Raw genomic sequence first — 7,629 nt, forward strand, 5'->3', positions numbered from 1 at the left:
GGAAAAAAAGCCTGTAATTCTGTCGTGCTTATGTGGTAAAATAATTATGTAGTCTAAAGTTTTTGTTTAACTGCTTTTTACACACACACACCACACACAGAGACATGACGAAAGTTGTCAAGGGGAATTTTGCTTTGAATCATTTTAGCTTCTGGGGCTTGATTTTCAGTACCATGAGCCCGTACCAAGCCTGTGATTCTTCTGTCTGAAACACGAAGGCTGAATTCGGTATTCTTATTTTAGGTCTAAGAGATCTGGCTGTGCTTTAAAGAACACAGAAAAGAAAGAAAGAAGAGAAAGATGGAGAAAATCTCTTCAAATTCCAAACGTCTAGCAAATAGCCCACCTCCATGCCACTCTGCCTCAGTGGATGACACGAGAGCTACCCCTTCTAAGAAATTCATAGAATTAATAAAAAGGAAGGGGAAGGGGCAGGAGAACTGATATACATTGAAGTCTTGTTTTATTTCAGGCTGTGGGCTAGGGATTCAGCAGACAAAAATCTCCTTTTACCTTTTACCTCTTCCTAAGAGGTAGGTGTCATCATTACCTCCTGTTGCAGTTTTCTGTTGCTGCTTTAGATGTCCAAGATGCCTTCTTCAGTGACATGTCTGCATTTCAGTTGGAATGGCTGGAACAGCTGGGACTGGCCAGCATCTCTCCCTGCCTGCCTCCCACTTTGGTTAGCTCAGGCCCCCTCCCAGCATGGCAGGTGGCTTCCCTTAGAAGGAGTATTCTAAGAAAGGAAGCGGAAGCTGTCAATCTCTTAAGGCCAGTGCATGGAAACTGGCACAGCATCACTTCAGCTATATTCTGATGGTCAGTCCCAGAGCCCACCCAGATTAAAGGGCAAGGGGCATAGATCCCACCGTTAGAGGGGAGTAATGTCAAAGAATTTGTGGCCATCTGTAATTCACCACCCTTCCATTTTATAAATGAGGAAACAAAGTCTTGCTTTAAAACTCCTTCAGGGTCATATATCCTATAAAAAACAGAGCCAAACCGGAAAAGGATGAGTAACACAGAAAATATCCGGGATGTTCACAATGAGATGGCCTCCTGTGATGCCATGCTATAGTGGTTAAACTGTTCTCTCTCTCTCGGCACCCACCTCTGGTTAACCTAACACACTAGAAATGGAAAGGAAGGTGAGTATGAACCCACCATTTCCTCCACACTTTTCTCAGCATCCCAAAGAACATAGGGGCCCAACAAAGGAGAGTTTGGGCCCTACCTTACATTTCATTTTCAATTATAAAAGAGTATAATGAGATTCTTTTTCAACTGATGGCTTTGAGACCACTGTTCAAGACCACTATTTTCGTTGCTTTTACGTACTCTGTATTGACACCCCTCTCTGCTTTTCTGAACTGTTTTCCTACAGCCTGGCACAGGGAGTATTTACTGATGTCACTTGCTCAGATCGTTTTCCATTCTTTAGTGAGAGCACCTCAATTTTCCTTTGGAAAACTCCCCTGCCCCATTCTCATGTTGCTCTGATGATGGCAATGGGGAGATACCAATCCCTAATTGCAGGAGTAGATACAAATAAGCCTCAGGGATTCGTTCAGGGCTGGGCCAGTGAAATATCTCCCTGAGAGGTTTTGTTTTTTTTTTTTTGCGGTACGCGGGCCTCTCACTGTTGTGGCCTCTCCCGTTGCGGAGCACAGGCTCCGGACGCGCAGGCTCAGCGGCCATGGCTCACGGGGCCAGCCGCTCCGCGGCATGTGGGATCTTCCCGGACCGGGGCACGAACCCGTGTCCCCTGCATCGGCAGGCGGACTCTCAACCACTGCGCCACCAGGGAAGCCCCTGCCTGCGAGTTTTGCTGGGGGAAGGGGTGCTTCATTTGCACTGCTGTTAATCAGCTGGTAGAAAGTGAGCCTGGAGCTCCAGGTAACCATCCTGCCACCATGTGGGGAAGTCTGCCTCAGAATGAAGCCAACCCACAAGAAAGCAAAGTTGACAGGCAGAGAGGCAGGACCCTGATGGCATCTTTTCTAGCTCTGCATTCAGCCATACCTCAAAATCCAGACTCACTCCTTGAAATTCCCAGTTACAGGGGTCAACACAGTTGCTTTCGAGATTAGGCTGGTTTGAGTTGGGTCTCTGTCACCTGCACTGAACACGGCTTCACACACCCTGTTTGTGTGCAATTGTGGTCTCTGCACAGACATCAGCAGCATCCCTCATTCAGAAATCTGAGCTCAGCCATAGCCTGCAATCTATAGAAATACGCACACAACTGAAAGGATATTAGTACATCCAGACAATGGAGTATTCAGCACTAGACAGAAATGAGCTATCAAGCCACAGAAAGCCATGGAGGAAGCTTACATGCATATGACTAAGTAAAAGAAGCCAATCTGAAAAGGCTACATACTGTATGATCCCAACTTTATGACATCCTCCAAAAGGCAAAACTAAGAGGAGAGCAGAAAGATCAGTGGTTGCCATGGGGACCAGGGATGGAGGGATGAACAGGTGAAGCACAGAGGCTTTTTAGGGCAGTGAAACTACTCTGTATGATACTACAGTGGTGGTTATGTGTCTTTATACAGTTGTCCAAACCCATAGAACGTACAACACCAAGAACGAACCCTAATGTAAACTCTGGGCTTTGGGTGATGGTGATGTGTCACTGTTAAGTTCATCAGTTGAAACAAATGTACCACTCTGGTGAGGGATGTTGATAACTGGGGGAGGCTCTGTGTCTGGGGGACGGGGCACGGGCTACATATGGGAAGTCTGTACCTTCTGCTCAATGTTGCTGTGAATCTAAAACTGCTCGAAAAATAATCTATTAAAAAAAATATATATATATATATGAAAGAGCATCTAGTCCAACTTTCTCCTGCAATATCCCTGCTAAGAGTTTGTCCAACCTAATCTAGAATTCTTCCAGTGATGGGAAGGACTCACCATCCACAGCAGCACATTTATACTGAGCTGTTATCTTTTCTCCTAGAGCCCCCTTCCTGAAAGGCAGACATTGGCATCCTCACCAGCTTTCCAAACACCTGATCCATTGCTCCTTTGCCTTCCATAGTAGTTTGGAAAGGACTAAAGGACTGATAAGGGAAAAGGAAAGGTGCTTGCCTATGCATGGACGTGTAAAGGAACAGGAAACACCGGAGATGCGTCGCCTGCATCTTCACTAAGGATGACTTGTGATAGAGTTTTTATCATTCAATTTTAAAAATGAAAAAGAACCATGGCTCAGAAGCAGCATCTGGATGAAAGAGGGGAGAGAATTCATTTTGAGCTGCTCATTTTCTAAGAGCTCTGTAAGCGTGGAAATAGAAAGAGATAGAAGTAAGCATAATGGAAGGTTTTCACCCAATGGCTCTGTGCACCATGTGTTGGATGTCTTGCAGTTCTATGGATTCCGCTACAGAGAGCTATGCCTGGTACACAGTGGGGATGTGATGATTTTTTTAAATTGTCAACCTTCTTTTTAGTAGAGGCTGGGATGAAAGGTAGAATCACTAAGTTCAAAAGGCAAAGGAGGGAAGGCAGATTGGAACTCAAAAAGAACACAACACACACACACACACACACACACACCTTGCCATTAGAAAGATCACCAACTGACCAGAACACTTTAACTTTGAAAAAAGTAAGATCTTTAAGTTCCTCAAATGGGCCTTCCCTCCCCTCCACATACCTTGGTCGGTTTCTATGGTAGCAAATGGCCCACACTCTCCCCTCCCTTTCCACACTCAGGGAGAGAAAGAAGGACTAGTGTTCTACAGTTATATTCCCTTGCTACTCTATCAGGTTTTATCTTTCTTATTCTGGAAGGTTTCCTCCACCCTCTTTCTCTATTTCAATGTAATATATAAACTGAAGGTAAAAGAAAAAGTGGAAATAATTCTCCTTTTCATTCAGGGCAAAATCTGAGATTTTCTTCTCCTCTCAATGATTTAAGTCTTAATAGCCTAAGTCGTTTTTCTGGCAACACAGAAGACCTATTTGGTAAGTAATCTGGTGGCAATTACTCAGAATATATTCAAGTTATTTTTTTTTTTTTTTGTGGTACGCGGGCCTCTCACTGCTGTGGCCTCTCCCGTTGTGGAGCACAGGCTCCGGACGCGCAGGCTCAGCGGCCATGGCTCACGGGCCCAGCCGCTCTGGGGCATGTGGGATCTTCCCGGACCGGGGCACGAACCCGCGTCCCCTGCATCGGCAGGCGGACTCTCAACCACTGCGCCACCAGGGAAGCCCCCGTATTCAAGTTTTAAACATTACTTGGAACAGCTAGTGAATTTTCACTGTGTTTTCATGGAGAGTAGGAAAACTCACAGGGCTCGTTTTCCCAAAGCCTTTTAAAACGTTGAGCATTAGGAACTGACAGGACTGCATTATTGATAAAGCCATGGTTAGGAGTTCTCGTCATTAAATGAAAGGTCTTAAAATATTGGAGCTAGACAGTGCTGACTTTCTCTGAGATCATTTCTTCTTCTTTTCTCCAGTGGAAAGAACCCTTCAAGCATACAAGGATCCTGCTGCTTCTCTCTCCAACCCATCATTTGTACAGAAGACTAAGGAGCCGAGGGGAATAAGTATCGGTCCCCCAGAAATGATTGCTCTTGGGACACTTGACGGGCTACTGGGATCAGGTGATACGCACAAACAGAAATGGTTCAGAAAGATTCAGACAACTGAGCCAATTGTTTAGCAGAATCTTTGGTTCCAAGTTCCTCCGTAGATTGGACACATCTAATATTTGCCCTCCGACTTTCCCTGGGGGTGCTTGAAAGTTCACCTAAGGACACTTCAGGCCTCCTTATTTGTCTTTGCAGAGAAGACAAAGCCTCTCCTCACAGCCTCAACTCCTTAGCATAATGTTTGAAGCTAAAAGGAAATCAAAACTTCATACATATCCACCTATGTTATGAGAGAACAAGCTTCACTTCCCTCCATTGCCCGAATCACTTGGACGGTGGAATGAAACCTTGTTTGGGGCCAAAGCCACTGATTCTCGTTGCTTTGTCCGGCTCTCAAAAATCCCAGGAACCGTCAAATTCTTTCTAAGCTCTAATCAGCATCCCTGGCTCAGGGTATTCAGGAGTATCTAAAATATCATGGGTCATAGTGTGAACTATAGAAATGGGGCCCCAAGGTAGCAGAGATATGTAAGTTACTTGGTTTGTGAACATGGAAATGGTGATGTGATCATTTCTTTAACAAGCATGAGATTCAGTCACTGCCTAAAAACATTTTCATTCTAATGCTATTCTGTGAGAGTTTAGGATTTTCACCAAGACATCCGCATTGTTAATGCATCTCCCTTCTGATTGAAAAAGAAAATGGATAGCAGATGAGAAAAATTTGATGCGATCGTTTTTAGGAAATGCACAGATGACTCACGTACTCACTTGATTTGACAGGAGTACTGGTTTCTATATAAAGAAGCAACGTAGTCCCAAAATAGAGCTGCACATAGCAGAAAGTAGCTTGTAGAAGAATTACACATTCCAAGCCTGAGGAACATGAAGTTTGGTATGCTGGGGCATCTCTGCTGGGAATGTTCTGTGAGGTCCATTATTAATTCATTTGGAATGTAAAGTTAGCTGCTCCAGGATCTTAACTGTTTTACAAGATAGGAAAGCTCCCATGTATTTTGAGACAATTCTTTTTGGCTCTAAAAGAAAACAAAACAACTTTTGGCTCTAAAAGAAAACAACAACAACTTAACTTTTTTGCAAAGAATGTGTACCCCCATTCTAACTAAAAAATATATTTAGCTCAATGGTAAATAAATTATAACAGATTTTGTGCCATACATATGTTGAATGTCCATTGAGATTAGGCATATGAAAGTACCTGGTAAATTGTCAACGTTTAAGCCTTTTATATCTTCATTATGAAAATGAAGTGGAGTTCTTTTTCCAGCCTGGATTGTCCCGTGATCAATTGTTGGGAAGTAGTCTATTAACAGCTCAGTCAAATCCTCTCCCAAATCCCTCCTTACCTGGACCTGGATGAGGAGACAGGGTGAAAAGAGCCAGGCTGAAGCCTTTCTTGTGTTTATTTGCCATAACAGCCGGTAGAGCCAGGAGCCAAGGCATTCCTCTCTCCCTATCTGCAGGCAAGAGATGGAACCATGTCTTCTGGATGAGCTAGTGCACTGCTTATCAACCAGCCCCGCTGTGATTCTAGGGCAGAATGTGGCAGGCTCCCTGAGGTAACAGCACACACCCAGCCCAAGAACATTGTGGAGAACAATTTCCAGACAGTTGTGCTGGACAGCAGCCGGCTCAAGAAATTCCTCAAATTGGCCAAGCGGCATCTTAAGGGAGCCCTTCACAGCTTCTCCCTCATCATTATGAAATAGCCTGACCCACAGGAGGCCCTTCTATGGCACGACCTGTCCCCCTGTCCCTCCATCCCTCCTTCCCAGTTCAGCCCCAGGCCCAGGGCCACTGGGCTGTGATTCAACTCGCTGTACCCTTCACCCTTCATGCTACACTATTTGCTTGTTTATTGTCCAGCTCTCTACACTGCAGTGCAAACTCCACAGGAGTAGAAATGCTGTGTTCTTCGTTGCTTCGTGTCCAGAACCTAGAAGGGTAAATGTAGCACTTCTAGGTGTCGTGAAAAAGTCAACACATGAAAGAATCTGTGCATTTTCTAAGCACTGAGAAAAGAGGCAGTGGAGAGAGCCTGGGGAAGCTAGAACTGTGGACGGGGATGGCAGGGGAGTCAGGACCGGAGGGGGCACGGGGAGTGTGGGCATGAGAACACAGATGGAGAAGGGCTCTGGACGTGAGGCAGGCTCCCGGGCTGCACCACGCACTGGCTCAGTCTTTTCACTGATTCCAGGAGACGAACGAAGAGGATGGCTTTGCAGTCGGAGGACACTGCCAGGGGCAGAAGATGGAGAGGGTGCTGTGGCTGGCCGGCTGGTGTCTTGGGAAGCAGAATTGAGGCCAACGGCCCAAACTGGGTGATAAGACGAGGAAACGACAGGGCGATGGTGAGGACGGCGCAAGGAGAACAGAACAGGCAGGTCACATCCACTGAAAATGCTTCGGGAACCAGAGGACCAGCTAAAATGAGATGGGAATAGGGAGGGTGTGGCTCAGGGAAGCAGAAACAGAGGAAGGGGTGTGGTGTCTCAGGGAACCAAGGGGGCGAGTTTATCTGGGATTTGGATGCGTGGCTGATTCTGGAATCTACGTGGGAAGGATGTCGACAAGGAGGGAGAGTGACGGGGAGGGACTCCTGGACCTTCCTGGGGGCTGGCCACCATGCTGCACAACCAGCGTCCAGTCTGTGCAGGTACAGACAGGCTGGCCCGTAAGCTCACAAGGGCAGGGACTGTATTCTCTGTGCCTTGCACATACTAGGTCTCAGTAAATATTTGCCAAATAAAATTAATGAATAGAGCAGATTTTGTGCAGGAACAGGTCAGACTGTTTCCTGTTGTTCGCTGTCTCGTGTGGGTCTTATCCTGGTACCGAGGGGACTCACGTGCCTTCCCCGACAATGATACTACCGATTAGGCACATACCATGTCCCAGGCACTATTCCAAGAGCTCCATATGTAATGACTCAGTTAACTGTCACCACAAACACACAAGACACGGCTAATACTGTTGTCCCGCTATTTACAGACAGACC

This window comes from Neophocaena asiaeorientalis, unplaced genomic scaffold, assembly GCF_003031525.2.
Source record: "Neophocaena asiaeorientalis asiaeorientalis breed wild unplaced genomic scaffold, Neophocaena_asiaeorientalis_V1.1 scaffold19, whole genome shotgun sequence".
Taxonomy (NCBI): Eukaryota; Metazoa; Chordata; class Mammalia; order Artiodactyla; family Phocoenidae; genus Neophocaena; species Neophocaena asiaeorientalis.